We start from the raw sequence: 25020 nt of genomic DNA on the forward strand, positions 1-25020 counted from the left end.
TTAAATGGGAAGCATATGTCGTGATCACAGCACGACTATGGTAGTGACTAGTATGAAATGCTGAAGATTTAAAGAACAGTATAACGTCCTTGAGGAAAATAATTCTAACGGTAGGTAACGTTAATTGTGTTAGTGGTAACGTTAAGGCCCGGACACATAGAGCCGATAATCGGCCGTTGGACAGTATGGCGAGGTCAGTGCCTCGAGTCTGTTCAGTGTGTTCTGTGCCGTCGTCCGTCCGAGGGGCCGTCGGCCTTCATTTTGGCTGATTTGACATGTATAATCGGCGGGGCGGGCACTGCTGGCAGTCGGACTCAAATTACCCATCTGATTGGTAGAGTGCTAACCCGGAAATGGGGAGCGGAATGAGCGTGACTGGAGTCTCTCAAAATCTGATGGAAATCTAATAAATTGACCTTTGTTGAGCTGAAATGAAGACAGATTCAGCAACTGCATGGCCTAGTTCTCGCTTAAAATGTTTTCAGAAACATGTTTCGGTGAACTATTTTAGTATAATATGAGATTTTATTCTGAACAAGCCGCCATGACAGTCTGTCTTTGAATTTCTGGAGAAAACAGACCCACGTGACACGTTTGTCCAATCAGCTGCCGGTTTCATTTTTTGGGCAACAATACAGATTAGCACCGCCTGCTGTTATGGAGACGTATTACGTCTCGTCTCTTCGGTGTGTTCCGAGGCAATTTTTTGACCAACTCGGGGAGACTGATGAGTCCAACTGCCTTTTCTGCCGATGGTCGGCCGTCTGGTTGGTGTGTAAGCAGCTTTATTGACCGTGACCTGTCTGGTAATGTTAATTGTGTTAGTGGTAGCTAATGTTTGTGACCGTGACCTGTCCATGGATGTATTAAAACAGTGGTTCTCAACCTTTTTTGAACAAATGCCCCCTGACCTCTTCATGATCCTCTTAACACCTCAAAAAAAAAAAAAACACATCAGAAATATTATTACAGCCAAACAATTGCAACACTGATACCTGAAGCCTGAGTTTTTGGTAAAAAAAACTGAAAAAGAAGTTGCTTATGAGTGATGCAGGCTCTGTTGTAGAAAAGGCCTTAAGTGGTTCTATTTCTGTTGGTATTTTTCATTTTTATTAAGGCTAGGGGACATAGCATTTATTAGTAAGCTAGTAAGTATGTTGTATAATCAAAGTGTTGGCAGCATACTTGAAAAATATTGTGTTTGGGAAAAAAGCAAAAACACATAGATTGTTTGAAAGGTATTGCAAATGTATGTATTTAGAAATTCAAACAAATTCAGGATCACACACACATTTTTTTAAGATTAACCAATCACGTGAACAATAACATACGTTATGAAAAAGCAGCGGTAAATCAAAATAGGCCTATACTAGGCTTCAAATTTGAATAGCCTACAAACGGTCATTTGATTTCAACAGACAAACAAAGAAGACAACAGCTCGGCCACCTGAACTGAACCGAAGAAAAAACGACAAAGGTGTCAAAAAGCAGCCACCGTAATTAATTACGGCCATTAGTGTGAGCCCTGAGCTTGATGACATGCAGCCAACTTTTTAATATCAGGACACAAGGATGTCAGCTTGAGCCGGAGTGCGCCTGACGTAACTAAATTGAGACGGCTGCATTACTTCGTCTGCATGTGCAAAGCTTGACTGCTCAACAAGGTAGGACATCGGAAAAGCAAGGAGCAGAAGACGAATCGTAGAAAAGAGGGAAACGCTGACCATGTGTGGCCAACAAGACACGCCAGCCACAGGCCCGAAAGGTTGCCTTGGCCTCCTCATCATTTTGGAGGTCGATGAGAGTTTCTTGAATTTCGGCCTCACTCCTGGACACATCCGCTTGAAATGGCTCCATCACCCACTCAGGGACATCCAGTTGCTCGAGGTCCCTGGAACGGATCTCCATGTACGCCTTCACTGCCCTCAAGTGATCGGTGTAACGCAGCAGGTGGTTATCGGTCAGCTCATCAACCACCTGAATGTAAGTACAGAAAGGCAGTTAACGTTATTGAGATTATTTTTAGGCTGCCTTTGTAAATTAAAATATACCTAATAATAGGCCTACTACTACTACTACTAATGATAATAATAATAGGCTACCTTGGCCAGCTGAGGGAAATTACTGAATTGACGCCTGCTCAAATTTTGTTTGTACAGCTCCAGCTTGGCGAGGAAACTGCAGATGGTGGCCTTTGAATGGACCAGTGTCATGGCATCTCCCTGGAGCTTGAGTGACACTTCATTCATCTTCCCAAAGAAATCTGCCAGGTAAAAGATGTCACCGCGACAGGACCACAGCGTGTCCCTTAGAGCTGCGTCGGCACCGGCAAGAAACTCCAGGACACTTGTGAACAACTCACACAGCCTAGCCAGACAGTTGCCCTCGGATAGCCAGCGCACCTCGGTGTGGAGCAGCAAGCGCTGAAACGCTTCATCATTCTCCCCGCACAGCTGCCTGAAGATCCGGTTGTTCAGAGCATGGGCCTTAATTTTGTTTATGGCCCTGACAGCGATGTTCAGAGACTGGTGGAGAGAAGGACTTATATTTTTGGCCACTAAATTGTGACGATGCAACATGCAGTGCACTGTTTACACCTGCGGCAAACGCTCCTTTAACAAAGTTGCGAAGCCACGGTACCCGCCAACCATAGCGAGAGCTCCATATGTGGCACAGGCGAGGATGTTGGCGATGGGAATACAGTTCTCCAGCAGGTAGTCACTGAGGGCCCTGAAGATCATCTCCCCGCGTGTGTCAGTGGAGAGATACTTGGCAAACAAAACATCCTTGGCCACATCTCTCTCAGACATCTAACGCACATATGCCATCAACAGAACATTATTGTCCATTGTCGTGGTTTCATCCAGCTGGATACTGAATGGATTTTCACACAGTGTAGCACACAACTGCTGCTCAGTATCCAGCGCCATCTCCTTTATTCTCCTAGCCACACTCTCATTGAGCGGGATGGCCTGCATCACTGGCGATGGGTCTGTCTCCATGACAGTGGAGATGGCCTCTTTAATTGCTGGGATAACCAGCTTCTGCCCCACTGTAAATGGCAACCCATTTAGAGAGGTGTTAGGAGGCCACTAACCCACTCTCTGTCTGGTTTACCTTCCTAACGAACATCTGGAGATGGACCGTTTTGAAAGTTGATCCTTGAGGTCCTGGAAATACGCAGCATCCTTGGATGCAGGATTTGTTATAGGCGTTGCTATTGAGATCATTTGCCGGTAGCCAGAGCCATAGAGAGAGAAAGCTAGCAGGACAAGTCGGAGTGGGCAACTAGCAACAATTTAAATATTAATTCACAGACATAATTTTATTTCAAATTCAAATGAACATTGTATGTGTTGTCAGAGGCTTAAAAGTTGTGATGAATAACAGTTATTAACGCCCCCATTTGTGCCTGAGCGCCCCCCTCTCTGTTGCCTCGTTCACACCGCCCCCCAACACTGTCCAAACGCCCCCGTTGAGAAACCATGTATTAAAAGAACGGACCTGTCAGCTAACGTTAGCTAACATTAACTGATGCTTAACTTTACTAGCTAGCTAGGTAGCTTAACATTAATGTTTACTGAGTGATCGGCTGCCATATCTGACAAAAAATAAATGATAAAACTATAATTAATAACATTTCAAGGCATGCAGGCAAACAAAAAGATTTTGAAACTTACATAAATGTTGAAAAAAATGCTAAATCGCGTCCTCTTGATGCAGCTGTTACTGTCCATGTGCTTTCCTTCTCAGAGACTAATACGCATCACTGTGAGAAAAAGTTTAACGGATCTCTTCCCCCTCACACACACACACACACACACACACACACACACACACTGGTTTTTGTTAATTAGTTGGACTATTTTTTCAAACCAGTGTTTTGCATCACTAAACAGTCACCCCTTTTCACTTGTGCTAGAAAGATGTAGTCAATGTTAAAAAATCCTATTTGAGCTATAAAACACAAATCTCACTTCAAAATTTGAATAAACACATCAGAACTCAAAATACAAGAACCTGACACCACGCTGTATTAAGAGGACAAACGATAATGAGGTACTTAGCTCCGCCCATGACACAAATAGTAATTACCAGGGCCAACTTTATTTGTCAGGACCATGGCCATACACATACACAAACATGTAAGCTCTGTGTATTAAAGGGTCAAACATGGATAAATGGAACCTTAAACAGACACAAGTGGACTGTGTGATACAGTGCCTTCATTTAAGTATTAGAGCAACAGAATCCATACTATTTGTGAACAGAAATGAAAATTAATGAATGGCAAAATGAAATTATGCATATTGACACGTGTCTGGCTTGAGAAAAGAGCGTAAAACTAACGTGTTGCCTTTTTATTCCCCCTTTAAAATTTGCATTCATAAAGAACATGCATTAGTGGGACGCAGTGGCTGCAGAATTGATTATGTGGGTTGCATCGATGAAGATTAATTTCTGCCAATGCCAAAGAGCTTATTCTGACTCTTGCTTGGTAAGTTTGGTTGATTAGATGATTGAATTCTGAAGAAAAGACATATTGGTAATTTAAAAATGTATTCATTTGACAAACCTTCCTCCTCATTCTGGTCCCTATCCTTGTTTTTCCACTGAGGGAGATCCTGCTCAGCACCTTCACATTGACTCCACCAAAAGATGTTTCTCTACAGGTGCAGCATCAGGATAGTGTTCTTCACATCTTCTCCACACTTTGACTACGATCCAACTGCCATAGGCATAATCTTGACTCATCGCTGAACATAATGTTCCTCAACATGTTCAGGTTCCAGCCCACGTGTAGCCAAACCAGCCCAAATGGGCATGTCTAGTCCAGATTCTGCCTATGGCAGTTAGATTGGGGTCTAAGTGTGGAGAAGATGCGGAGGTGCAGTGGTTGAGAACCCTTGTTTACTAAATCAAACTTAATAGCCGAATTCAAAAAATATATTCTCATTGGTTTGTCTATTACAGTTTTTTTTAATGCTTTGCTAATTTGAAAAAGCTAACTGTGAATGCATTACTAAACAGATTAAACTACTTTCTCTATGCCTATTTTAAACATTTGTCCCATCACTGATAACCAGAAGTGTATAAAGTACTAGAGACCCATACTTGAGTAAAAGTACAAGTGCTCTATCAAAAGTGACTTGAGTAGAAGTAGAAGTGCTCTTTAAGCACCACACTTGAGTAGAAGTACTAAAGTATTCAAAAATGTTGTACTTAAGTATTGCAAGTATTTTATTTTAAAATGTACTGCTCAAGTACTAAAAGTAAAAGTACAAGTATTGTGTTATGTAGTTATTAAAGAAAGCAGTCAAATTTTGAATATCATATTGTTGGAGTTCAACTTTTTACATGGTATTAAAGGTCCAATATGTAATATACTGTAATAAATCCAAAAATGACACCAATGCCTCATCAGATATTAATGAAACATGTTAAGCTGAAATACTATCTTTTCTGACAACAATGCTAATGTTAGTATTTTTTTTTTTGAAATTTACATTCCGTGACGGAATTTATGTTTATCTTTTGGCCTGTGTGTTGTTATCAACTGACCAGTTTGACAGCCAGGCCGGCTTGCCATATATACCTGTAAAAACGTAAACCCAGCGTGCTACAGCTGTAACGTTAGTACAGCCTAGAAAGCAGCAAACAAACAAACAGGATTAACGGAGAAAGATTCTACCCGCCCTAAAAAAAAACAAAAAACGGCATGTTTCTAACAGTTGTGTGATCAGAGACGTAACAAACCCCTGGTAAATATTGGAGATGTATTTGAAAGATGGAGAAAGCTTAGAGCCCAAAAGGACGCAGAATTGGCTTATTCCTCCTGAACAGGTAAGCATTAACTTCAGGCTAATTTATCACAGCCACTATGGACGGGCATTTTATGTCATTTCAACATTTGTGTACTCACATTGAATTATATAGCTAGAGTATGAAATATTAGCATGTAGTCTGCACGTATGCTAGCGGAATTAGCTAACGTTGGGTAGCCAGCCAGCCAGCAGATTCGGCAGTAGTTTTGGCGAGCTAACCACGACACTGCAGATTGAATGCTTTTAGCAGCAGAGGTTGATTGTGGACGACAATACTGTCGTGGTTAGCTCGCCGAAACTCTTGCCGATTGCCGAAGTTGCTGGCTGGCTACGCAACGTTAGCTAATTCCGCTAGTATACGTACAGGCTAACTATAGCTTTGTGTGTAACATAACAAAAAACACCTATCTCGTAGGAGCGAAGCTTAAAGCCCCAGTGTGTAACGTTTATACTTGTTCATTATAAAAATCTGTGTTGCCCGTTCACAAACTTGTCCTTTTTCATAAATATGCACCACTACCATCGCTTTCAAGTATTCGTTTTGGCTTTACTTTTTACATTTGCACTACCATGAACTGGGGTAGACGCATTGACATATATATTAATGGACCAATAGACCCTGTTGCTCTGGACGGAGACCAGTGAAGGCTATTAGAAGCACTTTTCCGGTGATGGCCAGCTTTACTGCGCAGCCTCCAACTGACAGAGACAGCGTAAATGTGACGTGAGCAACGTGTCTGAAAGTTGTAAGTGTTCTGGTAGCTGTGCCAAGAGAAATCTCAATCATTCCCAATCTTACAGAGACGGAGAGTGTAGGTATATGTAAGGAGATAACATAAGCACAGGCTAATTATTGCTAACTAACATGCTAGTTAAAATTAGTAATTAAACCTAAACAGCTAACGTAAGTCGAAACTGCCTGCGAGCTTCTCCTGTACTATACGGTAATTCCTCTACTGTGCGACAGTAAGTCACTTGGTTATGACACAATCGTTAGCCTATTTTTACAAAAACGTCTGCTACGGAGCCATAACGTGAGATACAAGGTAATTGAGCCTTTTATACCTTGTTGTGTTTCTTTAGAACTAAACAATGGACAAATAGAGTCTTTAAACGCTTCGGATGTAAAGTTATTCTCAGTCAAGTGACGTAAAAAAAAAAAGGCGGTAAGCGGAATGCTAACAGGAGGTGATGGCCAGTTAGCAACAAAATGGCGCCATGATGGCTCGAGTTCTGAAGCGAAGCTTACCCCCTTGGGTAGACGCTCCATATACATGCGCCATCTTGAAATACGTTAGCCGATAAGGGACATACAGAACATAGTGCTACGCGCACTTTCGCTGTCGCATGATAAACTCAGAGGTGCTGCTAATGGGTATCGTAGCTCCCCGGCCCCGGTGGAAAGTTTGAAGAAGGAAACATGGAGGACCACACATATTCAAAATCAATATTTCAGGAACTGGAGTCTTCTTCGCCCAGAAAAAGAAAAAGGATATTTATATCGGGGAAATGCGGCGCCACACGCCGGCCAAAACAACGGCACGGGCCGCCACTCGCGATCGGGGAAATGAGGCGCCACACGCCGGCCAAAACAATGGCGCGGGCCGCCACTCGCGATCGGGGAAATGAGGCGCCACACGCCGGCCAAAACAACGGCACTGGCCGCCACTCGCAATCGGGGAAATGAGGCGCCACACGCCGGCCAAAACAACGGCGCGGGCCGCTACTCGCAGGACACGGGAAATGAAACGCCACAATAACGAGACGGTTGGGGTTAGGAAAAAAAAAGAACGGGGAAAGGAACCGTCACACGCGGGACACGCCGACAAAGGAACTGCAACACGCGGGACAAAGGTACTGCCACACGCGGGGCGCGATCCCCGGTCTCCGGCGTGAAAGTCCTGTGTTTTATGAAGGATATATAAAACTGTCGTTCATTTTACATAGATAGAGGTCATAACCAACATGCTAACTGACTAAATAACTAAATGCAATTTGTAATTGTTTTCTAAAGTAACTTCATCACTGGAAGAAACACTGATGGACGAAGTCGTACTGGAAGCCATGTTAATCTTGGAAAAACACGGCCACCGTAGGAGACACAACGCGCTCGGAATGGGCGGGGCTCGAAGTTGGTTGTCATATACAATTTCACCGCTAGATGGGAGTAATTCTTACACAATGTAGCTTTAACATTTCATTCAATAAAATTATGGTACAAAAGGAGCACTAACGTCACAGGTCTTATGTTGACAATGTGGACACAGATATAGGAAACTCCGAAGGCAGTCTTAATATTTACCTAGCTAGCAGTCTAGGCTAACGCTGTTGCGTGGGTGTAGCTAGCTGTCTAAACTTGTGAAAAGCCGAACAGCATCCCCGTCCAAGCTGTGTTTCACTTTCCCTCCAATAGTATTATACACATAATAAAGACACATGGACTCGGTTGAGACCAAAAGCCATATTTTGCAAGACCAGTGGCACAGACCACAACCATAGTCAGTGGACCGAGACGGGCTTTCATCTGTCGTGTCCCCAATGTGACGTAATGCAATGCATTGTGGGAGAAAGGAGAATCATTGCAAACCGCCGTAAGATAGTACTACTTTTTCGTATTTTATTCCGTTTTGTGATATCCATTGTATTTGATGTTGTTGGGTAACAGTTTAAATGTGTAAATTTGTTAGAAAATAAACCCTGCAAGGCTTTAATGTTGGGCTTTAATGTTGTTGTACACAAATCAATAGATTAAAAATAACCGTGCAGTGAGACCATGTTGTTGTGTTGTATGTTTTTGTATTGTTTTTTGCACATAAAAATTGTAATGGTTAACGAGGTTGTAAGGTTTTGATTATTTATAGGGGAACAAATGTTCAATGATTGCAGTAAAGTGGGCAAGTTTAAAATCCACAATATACGTTGAATACAAAAGGGTACCTCAATGAAACCAAATATTTTGTGGTAGTGTATGCATATTAATATAATCTCATATAATGTGAATGGTCTAAAGTTTAGAGAGTTTAGACTCTAAACAACCCTATTAAGAGGACTAAAATGTTGGCACAAATTAAACATCTAGGAGGGGATATTGCTTTTATGCAAGAAACTCATTTATCTAAAGGGGAGCATGAGAAACTTGCAAAACTGTTTAAGGCTCAAGTCTTTTACTCATCCTTCCACTCATCAAGAAGAGTTGTTATAATTTTGATACGAAACCATTTGTCATTTGAAGTAGAAAATACAATACAAGACAAAGAGGGAAGTTATGTACTTGTGGTAGATACTGTAGATGGAGAATATTTAACACTATTAAAGTGATGGTTCGGAGTAATTTCACCCTAGGGTCCTTTGCACCACGACCTCAAACACCCCCCAGAAGCTTTTTTCACCCGGGTCGAACATTGGGAGAGTTAGCGTTATCAGCGTTATAAATATTTTTGTTGTATCTCTTTTCGGTGTTGTAATTTGTAGACGTCCCTAAGCACTCGTCTTACTGCCGGTAGCAGTAGCAGCAGCAGCAGAGAGCAGAAGCCAACAGGCAAGTGTTATTTAAATAAACTCCTGGTGTACTTACAAACTTTCCAATCCATCGTTTTATGAGTACAGAACCTATTTGTACTAGTGTAGACGTTTGGTATCATTTCGGGCATTATTAGTGGGGTAATATACAAGATACACTCTTGGATCCATTAGCGCCTGCACTAAGCTATTCAGCTGATAATGCTAACTCTCCCAATGTTCAACCCAGGTGAAATAAGCTTCTGGGGGGTTGTTTGGCTCGAGGTCGTGGTGCAAAGGACCTGAAGGATTTTAAGCTAAAAATGTGACCGATGACCGGTCCGGCCCTAAAAAGGCCAGACTTAATTTGACTACAATTCTATGGTCACTACACCCTGAATAGTGTTCGTTTACTGGGAGATCAGAGAAATAAAACTCAGGATTCGTTCAGTTAAAGTTATAACAAGCTTTAGTGAAGAATGATATTGCAAAATACAAGAGCGTATGCATACGGATCAAAAGATGAGTCTACCTCTCCCTGGCCAAACAGACAGAGGTTCCCCCAGCATGAGATGCTGCTAAGTTAAGATACTGTCTATCCATTTCTGTCCGTCAGTTTGGATACAGTCCAGATCTTCTGGCTCCAGCCGGCTCCTAACGATATGTAACACACTGTATGAAAATGTTACCTCAGCTTCTCCCATTCTCAGGTCAAAAGAGACAAGTTGTTATTGTTGGATTTGAATACCTGTGTGTTCTTAATCTTCTGCAGACTTAAGTAGTTGCATGAGAGCCGAGGCCATTTCCATACCCTGCGCTACATATCTCGCGCTTGCAAAACACTGCACCATTGTTGTCTCCATCCCCTACGATCAGAGGAGACCTTTTCTCAGGTAATATCCCACACTCCCTTTATAATGTCTTATCACTTTAAAAACCAGATGGCCTCTCATAACCCAGAGAAGTGGAGAGAACAAGGTCAGCTTCATGAACTCTAAAAACCTCTTACTTTATTCTCACAAAATATATTCTAACTAAATTAAACTAAATTAATCCGAACCATCACTTTAAATGTGTATAACCCTCCAGAAGAAGGTTCAGGCACTATAGAGAAGATTATTAATTTAGTTTCAAAGGATTAATGGTACTTGGAAAAGATTTTAATCTACTAATGAATGAAAAACATCGACTCCCAAAGTAAGATAAAATATAGAACTCAAAAGAACTCACTTTTTATGAAAACATTTTGTAAAGAAGTTGGAGTAGTGGATGTATGGCGGACATTAAAGGGTAACTACTGTTTTTTTTCAACCTGGACCCTATTTTCCTATGTTTCTGTGTCTAAATGACTGATGGGAACACCAATCTTTGACATTGGTCCAGTATTAAGCAAGATCGCTGCAGTCTGCAGCAGCGAAACAAGCTAGAATGTAAGTTAATAGGGCAATTGTGCAGCTTGTATTTACCTTCTCAAAAGTGCTTGTTTTGCCGCTGACAGGCTCAGATTAATATTCTAAGTGTCTTTTTTTCATTAGTTACACTGAAAAAAGTGAAACGACTGTGTCTTTTTTTTAAAGTTAATTTTTACGTTGGTCTAGTTGAAAATCATGGTTTTTAGTTTAAACCTGGATTTTTCAGTTTGCCTAAAAGCAGATAACATTCACTATAGACAAAATTGAAAGCATTAATTTTACAAAAATTATATATTCACTTTAAAGGGGTGATATAAAGCAAAACTGATTTTACCTTGTCATAGTTGAAAAACGACAGTTTAGAGGGTAAATAGGACATACATAGAACCTCAAAATCCCATTGACACCTCTTTCCTCTGCAAATCTCACAATTTGAAACTGCTGCTGAAAACGGGGGAATCTCAACAAAGCTAAAAGTTTATGTCAACTCCTCAACTCCTTGTCTTTGTCACGCCCCAACATTTACATAGGCTACACCCGTTTCTGGGTACTGGACTACCAAATGCCGAGGCCCTGACAGAGCTCCAGGGCCTGCAGCTCTCTGCTCTCTCTTCTTGCTAAATGGCCGGTGTGTGTGAGTGAGAGCGTGGTCAGCGCGCTTGTTATGCTCTTACCACAGGTTCCAGTTAATCTTATAATGGATATGTGTGTTGAGTGATTTAAACAAACGATCAGGGAAATAAAGGCCTCTTAACCCTAACCCCGAGACATCTGAAATTCAAAAAAATGCATTAAATCGAAATCGGACAAAGTGTCAGCTAAGCTTTGTAAGACCTTAGGGTAGCTGTGATATATATGCCGTGACGAAATTCAAAGTGTAAATATACTCTCTTATGCTGAAAGTGTAGCTAGCTGGACACTAGCAGCTAACAAAACCCCTCAAATTCACACAAGCATTAGCTTTATAAGACCTTAGGGTATCTGTGATATACATGCCGTGACGAAATTCAAACTGTAAATATATGATAGTTATTCTGGCAGCTGGCAGTAGTTGTTTTCAAACGTCGCACCACTCCGACAATTTTTGTTTCCATTAGGGTTAGTGTTAGGGGTTAGGTTTAGGGAATAGCAGCATGTCGGAATAGCGGCATGTCGGAATAGAAGCATGTCATGCACCCCTTTTTATTTTTCCAACGACAATTGAGAGTGTCGGCTTCATGTCTGATATAATGCACCCTCGTCCATATTCCCAAACTTTATGAAACCACGTCCGGTTATTAATGAGAGTTTTTGGCGTGTTTCAGTTTCAGCCCAGTCTCATGGCAGTTTGTGAAATGGTTACGTTATTGAATCTATTGATTCGTGAAATGGTTACGTTATTGAATCTATTGATTCGTGAACAGGACACGATTATGTTGTTTTTTTCGTGTGGTGATTACGAATTTTAATTTAATGTATTTAAATGGGAAGCATATTTCGTGATACAGCACAACAACAGTAGGGAGTAGTATGAAAAGAAGAAAATCCACATAGGGAGGTTGGTTGGGGTGGTGGATGGGTCAAACAATACAGGACTTTCACCCCAGAGACCGGGGTTCGCGTCCTGCGTGTTGCAGTTTCTTTCCACGTCATTCTCTTCCTAACCACAATCGTCCCGTTGTTGTCGGCATGTCCAGCGGGTTCCTTTCCCAGTTCTTTTTTTTTCCTAACCTCAACCGTCTCGTTGTTGTGGCTTTTCATGTCCCTGTTGTTGTGTGCCACAGAGACCGCGGATCGATTGAGTCCCCGTGTGGCGGTCCGTCCCGTTGTTGTCGCCTGCGTGTGGCATTTCATTTCCCCGCTGTGGCGGTCCGTCGGTCCGTCCCGTTGTTGTCACCGGAGTGTGGCCTTTAATTTCCCCGTGGCAGTTCGTGAAATGGTAACGTTCGAAAATCGTGACCTGTACACGACTCAATAAAAAAAAAATAACGTGACTATTAACAAACTGGCGTGAGACCGGGTTGTCAGTTTAGCAAGTTGGACTTCGCAGTTGAGCAAAAACAGCATGATTTACATGCAACTTGTAGAAAATGTGAGACTTGTAAACGTACAGCCCGCTGTTTCGGATCCCGGCATCACAACACTGCTAACGTTATAGGGTAATGTCTTTCATGAGTTCACCTGGAACCGAATAGAACTGCGGTCAAGCCAGCTGACATTCAGATCTCCGTGGTCAAATCAGCCGACGCTGAAATTGTAGTACTATACTAGTACTTTTGGTAAATGTATTTAAACAGCGCAGAGCGACGGTCTTACCAAAATTTGCGGTAAGATACACATGGGACTACTTTATATATAAAGTACACCTAAAAATAAGATTATTTGATTATATTTTCAAGAAATAAAAATGAAAAATTTTAATGTATATATTTTGAGATTTTACAAAGTAATTGTCCCAGATTTCTATCGTAAAATGACTTCAAATCTGAAACTCAAGGTGCTAAAAAACAATTTTGCTACATAAATCCAGTCAAATATTTGAGTTGACATCTCTAAAAACACCAATAATTAAAATCTAACAATTTAACTGTATGAATATGGAGGTTTTTCCAAGTAAAGTCCAACATTTTCACTGTAAATTGAAATTGTAGATGCAATAAGGCAATGACTGATATAGTTGAGTACAGGACATCACTGACTAATGAAAATCAAACAATTTTACTTTATAAATATGGAGATCTTTCTAAGTAAAATCTACTTGTACTGTTAAATGACTACAAATCTGAAACTTGAGGTGCTATAAAAATACTTTGCTCCATAATGCCAGGCAATTACTGATATATTTGATATAAGGACATATCTGACAACACACAGTGAAAATCATTTACTAGGATAGATGAAGACATTAGATGAAGACATTAGATGAAGACATTAAAGAGAAACAGTAAACATTGATATCTTATGTTAATAGACTATTTCAATTATGAAATAGTGTTACATGTTCGCTGGTCCTTTTTACCAATTACTACCTTGTTTCAATCCTTTTTTTCCTTATTTAAGCACTTATTAGCCCCCCTTTTTCAAAAATGTCCTTTCTATTAATTGTGTAACTTCTTCAATGTGTTAGTGTAAGTCCTTGTTTCTTTATGCATTTTTACTGTACTTTTGCTAACCTTTTTTAAATGAATTATTCCTTCCTTTATTTCACTTTATCGCTTATTTTGCACTTTTATTATTTGTTTATTTTTTTGTCATTCAGAGAAACACATATCCTGTATAAATAATTGCACTGAAAGAAATGTAGAACAATTAACAGTACAGATACATTTCTTGCATTGACTGTATTGATAATATATTTTGTACATAAGATTACCTATGATAGGGCATCAACTGTACTTTGAATGATGCTTCCCTGTGTATCTTCCTCGGAGGACCTCATCACTGCCTCCTCGCCTCCACACTCTGCACTTTTGGGTCATTCTACAGACCGTCTGATACCAAAAGCATTTTAAAACCCTCATTGGTGAAGCTAACAATGGACTCCTTGCATTCTCTAAATGGTTTTAACTAAACAAACTATCACTAAATATAAAAAACAAACTTCATATTATTCTCTGGAAGGAAAAAATATGACACAATTGAAGCCAAGTTCTCCATTGAAGAAGAGCTTAGATTGGGCCCAAAACGTCCCGTGCACGTTGTGTCCAAGCCCGGCCCGGCCCGACACATTAACTGTAATTATGAGCCCGAGCCCGATTTAAACCCTACAATTTTTTAATACGTGGGCCGTTATAACTGACGTTCTCAACTACAATTCCGAGTTGTTTGAACTACAGAAATCTGTTTAGAATGATCTTAATGAATAATGCAACAAGGACGAAGCATGTAAACTGCGCTGTTTGTTTATTCAGAATGGAATGGATCCAAATGAAGAAACGTAAAAAAAAACAAAAAAAAAACTCGACCCTAGCTCCCTTCCTCAGCCAAATAGCGTGGGTAACAGATCAAGGCTGCAACATAATCAAAGCCCTGGAACCATATAGGAGACTTTCTTGTCTCCATAACATAATTAATACTGTCCTTTGCCACGGTCTGCATGCTGACGCACAGTGCTGCAGATGGGGGAGACACGATGTAGCACAGTTTACCTCACAATCAAGTCAGTGCAGGACATGTACCCTACCCAGAGCTACGGGAGAAGCTGAAGAGGTATAGCTTTCTCCCCACTGAATTAGGCTAATAAAGTAATGATTAAAAAAAGACACATGCTTGATCAAGGGCCCGGCCCGGATAACGGCGGAAAATATCGCCCGGCTCGGGTCAAGTTTAGGCTCAGGCTCAGGCAGAGAATCTAAACTCTACATTGAAGGCAATTTAATCAATAGAGTATCTTCCACTCTCCTCGTGGGGGTAACTGTTGATGAAAAATGCTGTTGGAGAAAATGGGAAAATCATTAAGAAACTTTGTCCACTTCTTAATAGTACTAAGAAATAAAGTATTATAGTTAAATGTATCCCTATGTTATGTATTGTAATGCTGTATGGGCCAGTACATATCCCACATATTTACACAAACTTCATTTAAACTTCAGAAATGATTCATTAGAATTGGTACAAATTCAAAGCTCTGGATCCATCTTCTTATTCTTTAAGCCTAAAATACTATCTATAAAATAAACATTCTGAAAAGATCTTTATCTACAAGGTCAAATATCAGGGCCACACTATATAGCAGACCATTTCCAACCATATGTCCATAATAACACAAATTTTCATTCTATGACGAGACAAACAAGCCTGCTGTACCTTCCTCCTTCTTGTACCACCAGAGAGCAGCACTTTATAAAATACAGAGGTGTTTTACAAGGAATGACATGCAGCTCATCCTCCCTACCTGTATACAACAGAAAACTAAAAGAAAAATTGTGCTCAGTTGATATCTAGCCTCCTGACTGGCAACTATTGTAATGACTTACCAGCTTTTTAAACCCTTCTTCGGCTTTTATTATCTAAATCTCCTGCCTTTTTCAGTAATCAAAATTTTATTGTCATCATATTTTTTATTTTAACCAAATTGAATTCAAGCCTGTAATATTATTGTTATTCTATTTACGCCATATTGAGTTTCAGTTTTAGTTATTTTATGTCCTTTTTGTTTTCGTATTTAATATAATCATATATCAATTACGTTTTAGTGACCTTGTGAGGTTTCACTATAACGCCTGGTGGAGAATCAGAGTTAGATGTGGGTTGCTGCTCAACCCTAGCCTGACATCGTCATACTCAGATTCTAGTCAGAATATGAGTCTGATACTGCTCCATTGGGCTGTGATTATGGGGCGTGTTTCAACCGAACCAGGAAAGAAAATGCCTCTGCAGTCTATCGGTTAGACCTACAACCAATCAGAGCAACGGAGACAGACGTCACAGAAGCTGCAAGTCAAAGGCAGGCTTCGACAGAGCAAAGGCAGAGGCGGCAGTTTCCGTGTTGTGCGGAAGGGTGTGGCAATGTGTATACATACGTGATCGCGGTTCTCTGTTTCTCTTTTAAAATTAACGCGCTGTCGATATCTATAACAGATGCGATGGCGGAATCTAGACATCTCAGCCATCTTTATTGTAAACAAATTCAACCCAAGCGATCTTTTGTGACGTGGTTGATTACGTTACTGTTGATCATCTGTCCATCATCGTAGAAAGCCTGCCCTGACAATTTGATTGGTCCAAACAGCTCTGGTTCGAGCATAGTTGCTCCACAACGGATCAGGTCCAGACCGAACTTCCCGACCTCAAATGTTGTGGGCGGGGCTAAGTTTGGCTGGCATCCAGGCTAGCTCAACCCGCCATCTTGGCGGAACTTCTCATGGAAAAAATAGAGGAGACGCTAAAACGATCGCTGCAGCGCGCGGGCTGGCGCGGCCGATCTGCTCCCACTGTGAACAGACAGATTGGATACCACTCTGACCATTCTGTTGATTTGAATGGAAATGGCCTTTCTATGCATTTTATTTTTTGAGTGACAGGTGGCTATGGTGCTTTTTGTTGTTGACCCTGGTACAGAAGGCTTACCAGTGCTTTTTCTTCTTGAGGAGACTGAAGAAAGTTTTCTCAGATTCTGGTGAACTTCTACTGCTGCTCCATCAAGAGCATCTTTACCAACTGACTGGAAATCACTGCAGAGGTTGTTATACTGCTAAATGCATCACCGGTTCTCCACTCCCTGCCATGGAGTCCGTCAGAGACGCCTCTCACCCCAGCCCCAGATTGTTTCCTGTCCTTCCCTCTGAGAGGCCCTACAGGCCTCTCCGTTCCAGGACCAGAAGGCACAGGGACAGCTGCTTCCCCTTTGCTGTCAGCTCACTGAACTCTGCACCCAGGTGACCGCAACAATGTAAGCACCTCCCAATGTGTTCTGAGCCATCGGATCTCAATGTGTCCTCAATGCACCCTGGGTGCATTCACAGCTGGACTTAGAGCTGGACTTAGAGCTGTCCAGTTGTGATCCGATTAATCAGGACAGATGTTAATACCCGGTGTGAACAGGACCCCTGCCTCACTGGCTACAGACTCACACTTATCAACCCTGCCAAACTATTGTACGTACACTTATTTTGCACGTTATACACTCTCACATACCTATACACTCAGCGATTAAATTGGGATTTGTTATGTGGTTTCAGGGTTGCCATGGGGGCAATTGCATGTGCATAGACCTCAAAATTAGTTTAATATAATGTAACAAACTATAAATTATATATAACAAGGTGGGACATTAAGCAAGGAAATGGTGGAAGTGTGTCTATGTTCCATCTACCTTACGTTATCTCAGATTAGTACCTACATCCATGAGGTAATGTTTTCTTCCCTTTCTGTTAGTTTGTTGTTCGTTTGTCCGTCTGTCATTGGATATTCATAATGCAATATCTCCAAAAGTTATAGACGAAATTAATATGAGCCAAAGAAGAACTGTTCAAAATTTCAGGCGTATTTGCCAAAAGGGGGGCTTGGCAGTAGCTAATTCCTAGCTCGCGTGAGAGTTTCATTCGAACTACAACTTGTTAGCTTAATGTAACTGTTAGCTACTAAAGGTTTGAGGCAACCGGCAGAAAAATATCTTGCGTTAGAGTTATAGTATCACTTTGCAAAAGTGAAACATTGTTTAAGCAGAATATCACAGCAATTTACATTCTGTTATTAAACCTGTCAGTGTGTGACCTATTACCCTGACATCCACAATCACTCTCTGCCATCTGTTCTGTCTAACTGACTGACACGTGCAGTACCTGTACTCCTGTGCAATAACTATAAAGTTAAATCTTATCTAATCTTATCTAATCAGATACAAAGATCAGATACAAGTATGTCTTCCTCATTCCTTTATCTCTCCAGAACACTGCTATAAAAGTAAAAGCCTTTAACAACCCAATGTTCTAGTGCTCGTGTGTGTGTGTGTGTGTGTGTGTGTGTGTGTGTGTGCAGGCATTTGACCTTTGAGTCACTTACCCTCACAAACAGAAATACAAGGTTACTGCAAGGCTGTCTAAACAGTAACCAAGCAACAGGGTCAAAGACCTGACATCTACCAGTGTGAACTTTGTTTTAAAGGCTCCGCAGTTCCTTTGTGAAAGCCAGTCTCTCTTTAATATCATGTGTAGATGCTACAAATACATCAACTCACACAGACAGAGTACAGGAATGATTAAGTTGTGTCTGCCTTGACTTGACAGCTTTTCCTCCTTTCAGACAACACTTTTCTCAATACGTAAGCACATAATGTCATGTCCAGTCTAAACCCTGTGCCTATGATGGCAGTTTGTCACATTCAGTGTTGAAGGCTCCTCCCTCTGAACTTTGTTAAAAAAAAGATCCTTGGAAATCTGTGTTTGCTGAACAATCCTACTTTCCTCATCTCACGCTCATCTCAGCCACGGACAGAACCTCATAGAAGTGAGTACACGTACAAATACCTAACTCTATTTTTATATGTAGTTCTGAATTCATGGTAGAACATAATATCATCACAGTCTGCCGAAATGGGTTTAGTTAGTGTGTGGTTATGTTTACCTCGGCATATTGATGTATGTTTTCTGTACTTTTTTTTTTAAAGTAGCAGTGTTACAGGCCATGTGTGAAGCAGTCACAGCTTGTTAAATAGAAATAAAATAGAGGCTTTCTATTTTATTTCTTGTCATTTTACAGAATACAACAATATTAGGAGCACTACTCCTTATCAGTGCAATACACACAGGACAAAAACAATTGGAGCAAGCAAACATCCACGTAACATAAATAATTAATAAAATAATGTCATTTTGCACTAGAATAAATAAATACATTTCACTGGCATGGATGTAATTATTGCACTAGAATAAAAGTATACATAAAGGTATACATAAAGTGTCTGAAGCGACGAAAAAAAGCGCCCTTCAGCGTGTTTGTAGAGCGTACCGGGGAGAGCAGCATGTACACGGGGTTTAGCGAGTACTATGTAAGGGGGAAATTCCGCGTAGGGAGGGAGGTTGGTCGAGGTGGTGGATGAGTCAAACAGGACTTTCACCCACGGAAACGTAAGCCCACCCACGACCTTTCCCTAAACTCAACCGTCCTGTTCCCGCGAGTCACGGAAACGTAAGCCCCCACGACCTTTCCCTAAACTCAACCGTCCTTTTCCTGCGAGTCACGGAAACGTAAGCCCACCCACGAGCTTTTCCTTAACCTAACTGCGTCAAAAGGGACACCGATAGTCCCGACCAAGCGCGTTTAGTTAAAGCGCGTTATATGACGCAAAAGGAGACTTTTAGCGTCAATAACAACGACAAAGGCACCTGACCAAGCGTCCGTATTTTATGAGATGGGAGTGAGAATGTAATCATTTAACTGGTATGGGGGCAGGGGCTCAAGTGAAAAAAATATGGAAAAATGGAAATAATAATTTCTTTTTAAAAGATGTAAATAAATGTTAAATATATATTACAACAACTCTGACTACCTTACCAATTTATTTTAATTCCCTCACACTCACAATTGTATAAAATAATCATTTGACACATAGACCGTGGTCTCCTTTTTCGTATTCACTTGGTTTATCACAAGAGCAGCAACAGCAAAGCAAACTTTGCCACAATGTTCATGTTTTCTATGCTACTGGTTTTAAGTATTAAGAGGGTTATATTAGGGGTTAGGTTATAAGTATTTAGAATAACTGACAGAACCAAGGGGGGCATAGTTTCACTAATAATTTTTTTTTGTTTGCATATGGCAATAAATCATTAAAATTGTTTTGGTGTTATTGGAATAAATAACACTTTAGAAACAACAAAAATCTTCACACTAAACTGTAAAAGGCTGTTGCTGCAATTTTGTCAAGTTAACATAATGAAAAAACATTTATTATTAAAAGAAGAGGAGCCTACTTTACGAAGGAGGAAGTTACTGTTTAATGCAGGACACTTTTATCATGTAGGTCAATTTAGAGATGTTGGTCTATTTTGCTTCCATGTCTTCTTTTACTCTAATTCACGTGTCAAACTCAAGGCCAGCGGGCTGAATCCGGAACCTCGCAAATTTATTTTTTACGACACTTAAAGCTAAAATGCGTAGTTTCTGGCGCTTCCACATCATATAAGACACGGAGGATTAAAAAAAACATGATGAACTCTTCAGAAGAGGTAATTATCTTCACTCGAGTTTCTGTGCAGGAAAGTTACCGGACGAAACAATCTTTTGAACAGTCTGGAGGTGCGAGCTTTGAGTGCTCTGTAGCGCCTCCCAGAGGGTAACAGACAGAACAGGTGATGGCAGGGGTGGGTCGCATCTGACAGGATGTTGTTAGCTCTGTGGAGGCAGCGGGTACTGAATGTGTCCTCCAGAGAGGGCAGGGTGAGTCCAATGATTTTTTTTTCGCAGTTTTTATGACTCTGTGGAGACTTTTATGGTCAGCCTCTGTACTTTTCACATACTTAATAATGAATTCCTTTGTCTTTTTGATGTTCAAGTGGGAGGTTTTTGTCCTTGCAGCAGTCTGCCAACCTGTCTATTTCCTCCCTGTATTGTGTTTCATTGTTGTTGAACTCGGTACCGCCACTGTTGTGTCATCTGCAAATTTGATTGTGTTTGTGGGATAAGTGGAAATGCAGTCACAATGTGTAAAGCGAATATGGGACTCCGAACACAACCCTGTGGCGCCCCAGTGCTGAGGGTCAGAGAGGTGTGTGCCAAGCAATTGGGTCACCATCATTGTTGTGTTTTCTGTGGAGTTCTGTCATTTGGTTAGTTTTGTTATTTCTTATTTACATGCCTAATCAATCATTCAAATCAATGAATCAAATGTTTACCTTAAACCAGAGCTACAAATGCCGAAAGTAACACTTATGGTTAGGATGTTTGCGGTTTAGCAGCCCAATAGCGTAGTGCCTCTTTAAGAGGAGTGTTCTGTGAGTACAGGTGACCGGTGATTACTACGTGAAAAGGAAGCACGAGATTCATTTAGTTTGTGATGACTTTCAACCCGGTGTGCAGCCACTTGGTAAGCTTTTCTTAATTTCAAATTTTTTCTTGTCTGTGTTTATGATTTACGCTTCATGTTGTCTGCTGTCGCCATGCTATGTTGTTGTACTGTGTTTACGTCCTGTCCGTTGCACGTTAAAGATAACGCTATACTTCGCTAGGTCTAAGCAGGTTGGTTAACTGATAAAGATAACGCTATGCTCCAAAGTTGTAAGTTAACGAGGTGGCGAAGCTGTGGGATGAAGCTGACGTTTAGACTTGTGACATTGCTGCACCATACGTGTCCGTTCTTTAGCTTTATAAATGTCTGATGAAGTATCACTTTTTTTTTCTAAACTTTATTGAAGAATGTGGACCTACAGTAGGAAGGAACGTCTTCTGTACATCTTAATAGTCTATGTTCTAAACGAGCCAGGGGGTTACTAAGGAAAACCAAACCAAAACAAAGCAAGAAAAATTCATACAAATATTTTGTAAAGCTTACAAAGGTCATGTGATCTAACAGCTTTTTTGTTTGTACAGGTAGAATTGGAAAAAAAAATGTTGTTTAATATTGGCAGCCAGCTCAAAAAAGCTTGCTTCTTTTTCAAAAACTTTGACTTATGTAAATAAAATTTGGTTAAAATAATTATCAAATTTATCACATAATACTCAGAATAAAGCTTTCGATCATATTGAATGAATCCAAACAATACATTTTCCCAAAGTAATGTGACTTGAGGGTAAATGTGAACAGCAATGAAATGTGATAATCTGCTCCAAAGTCTCTTGGTATATTGGCAAGACCAAAATAAATGTATCAGTGTTTCATTTAATTCTCCACAAAAAGTACAGCTGATATCCATGTCCTTTTTTAATTTTCTGCAGATAATGGTTAGTTGGGTAAAATCTGTGGAGCATTTCGAAAGAGATCTTTAATTTTGTTGGTTAAGAAGAACTTGTGTGGCAATAGCCAAACCTTTTCCCAACAAATATTCTCAACATATGAAGACCAGTACGATAAACAGCAGGAGTACTCTTAACATCTTGTTGAAAGAGTTGATGAGTCACCTTATTCTTACTTTTAGCTTGTAGTGAAAAACAAATATTTCCAACAGTTGTTTCTTTCACATTTAACAGTATAGGGTGATCACCAACTCCTTTTAAAGAGTGCAACGACAGCTGAAGGTATTGCATCAAAAACAATAGAGAACTCCTTCGGAGAGACAGGGATGCCGTAGTGATGAATAAACTCAACATAGTTATAAATGTGACCACGCTGGTTGAGTAATTGGCTTAGAAGCAATATGTTGTTGTCAACCCACTGCTGAAAGAAAATTGATTTATTTTTATACAAAATATATCTGTTGTTCCAAATAGAAAACCTAATGAGGAGAGAAATTATGCTTGTAAATCAAAGACCAAGCCAGAAGCATTTCTTTATAAAATGAAGAAAGTTTAAGAGGAATTTTGTTAATATTATAGGTACATACCAATAAAAACTGTAGTCCACCAACTGAGGAAAATACATAATGGGGAATAAAATTCCACAAGGAAGTTGGACACTGTAAGTAACGTTTAATCCAATTCATTTTGAAGGTGTTAATTAAAGTATTGAAGTCCAGGAAACTGAGACGACCTTTACTGTACTCCGTTCATTAAAACAAACTTTCTCAGATAGTGTGTGTTTTTTCCACACAATCATGTAGAACTTTGTCTATAGTTGTACACATTTGTTGATCTACATATAAAGATAGTGCAGCGTATGTTAATCTTGATATTCCTTCAGCCTTCGAGAATATTAGAGATCACATCAACATTACAATCCTTAAGTGCTAGTAATTCACATTTTTTAAGATTTAAACGGAGACCAGAAGCTTTACTAAACACTTTGAAATAGCCTTGAAATCCCTTTCCTAGTTGTCGAGTTGAGGGGTGTTATGTAGAGAGTTGAGGAATATAGACGCATCATTTTCTGAATATTCTGAAGTATATAGCTTTTTGTAAAATGAAGAGCAAAAATTAGATATTGTTGATCATCAGTTATAGAGTTTTCAATGTTTAACTCATTAATGGTATTAACTTAAACACATAACTTAAATTAAACATTTCTATTTTTTCCTCCTCTGTTAAAGCATCTGGTGATACAGTGCCTTGCGAAAGTATTCGGCCCCCTTGAACGTTTCGACCTTTTGCCACATTTCAGGCTTCAAACATATAAAGATATAAAACTGTAATTTTTTGTGAAGAATCAACAACAAGTGGGTCCCAATTATGAAGTGGAACGAAATTCATTGGCTATTTCAAACTTTTTTAACAAATAAAAAACTGAAAAAGTGGGCGTGCAAAATTATTCAGCCCCTTTACTTTCAGTGCAGCAAACTCTCTCCAGAAGTTCAGTGAGGATCTCTGAATGATCCAATGTTGACCTAAATGACTAATGATGATAAATAGAATCCAGCTGTGTGTAATCAAGTCTCCGTATAAATGCACCTGCTCTGTGATAGTCTCAGAGGTCCGTGTAAAGCGCAGAGAGCATCATGAAGAACAAGGAACACACCAGGCAGGGCCGAGATACTGTTGTGGAGAAGTTTAAAGCCGGATTTGGATACAAAAAGATTTCCCAAGCTTTAAACATTCCAAGGAGCACTGTGCAAGCGATAATATTGAAATGGAAGGAGTATCAGACCACTACAAATCTACGAAGACCCGGCCGTCCCTCTAAACTTTCAGCTCATACAATGAGAAGACTGATCAGAGATGCAGCCAAGAGGCCCATGATCACTCTGGATGAACTGCAGAGATCTACAGCTGAGGTGGGAGACTCTGTCCATAGGACAACAATCAGTCGTATACTGCACAAATTCGGCCTTTATGGAAGAGTGGCAAGAAGAAAGCCATTTCTTAAAGATATCCATAAAAAGTGTCGTTTAAAGTTTGCCAAAAGCCACCTGGGAGACACACCAAACATGTGGAAGAAGGTGCTGTGGTCAGATGAAACCAAAATCGAACTTTTGGCAACAATGCAAAACGTTATGTTTGGGCGAAAAGCAACACAGCTCATCACCCTGAACACACCATCCCCACTGTCAAACATGGTGGTGGCAGCATCATAGTTTGGGCCTGCTTTTCTTCAGCAGGGACAGGGAAGATGGTTAAAATTGATGGGAAGATGGATGGAGCCAAATACAGGACCATTCTGGAAGAAAACCTGATGGAGTCTGCAAAAGACCTGAGACTGGGACGGAGATTTGTCTTCCAACAAGACAATGATCCAAAACATAAAGCAAAATCTACAATGGAATGGTTCACAAATAAACATATCCAGGTGTTAGAATGGCCAAGTCAAAGTCCAGACCTGAATCCAATCGAGAATCTGTGGAAAGAACTGAAAACTGCTGTGTTCAAACGCTCTCCATCCAACCTCACTGAGCTCGAGCTGTTTTGCAAGGAGGAATGGGCAAAAATGTCAGTTCTCGATGTGCAAAACTGATAGAGATACATCCCCAAGCGACTTACAGCTGTAATCGCAGCAAAAGGTGGCGCTACAAAGTATTAACTTAAGGGGGCTGAATAATTTTGCACGCCCAATATTTCAGTTTTTTATTTGTTTAAAAGGTTTGAAATATCCAATAAATTTCGTTCCACTTCATGATTGTGTCCCACTTGTTGTTGATTCTTCACAAAAAATTACAGTTTTATATCTTTATGTTTGAGGCCTGAAATGTGGCAAAAGGTCGAAAAGTTCAAGGGGGCCGAATACTTTCGCAAGGCACTGTATTTGAGATAAGACCGATATACCTGTGATGACTTTTTGTTCC

At 40.4% G+C, this 25020-nt stretch overlaps 1 protein-coding gene and 1 pseudogene across 1 annotated transcript in view; one reads left to right on the forward strand and one right to left on the reverse strand.

Moving 5' to 3' along the window:
* The window catches only part of LOC120556475, a 31213-nt pseudogene that overhangs the window by 4751 nt on the left and 1442 nt on the right, over window positions 1-25020 (reverse strand).
* si:cabz01068815.1 (solute carrier family 51 subunit beta) overlaps window positions 18534-25020 on the forward strand; it is a 31897-nt gene continuing 25410 nt past the window's right edge. The window contains exon 1 of the mRNA XM_039795868.1: window positions 18534-18661. The gene's annotated coding sequence lies outside the window, so the exon portion shown is untranslated. The remainder of the gene's footprint in view (window positions 18662-25020) is intronic.

The sequence above is a fragment of the Perca fluviatilis genome, chromosome 3 (assembly GCF_010015445.1).
Source record: "Perca fluviatilis chromosome 3, GENO_Pfluv_1.0, whole genome shotgun sequence".
NCBI lineage: Eukaryota > Metazoa > Chordata > Actinopteri > Perciformes > Percidae > Perca > Perca fluviatilis.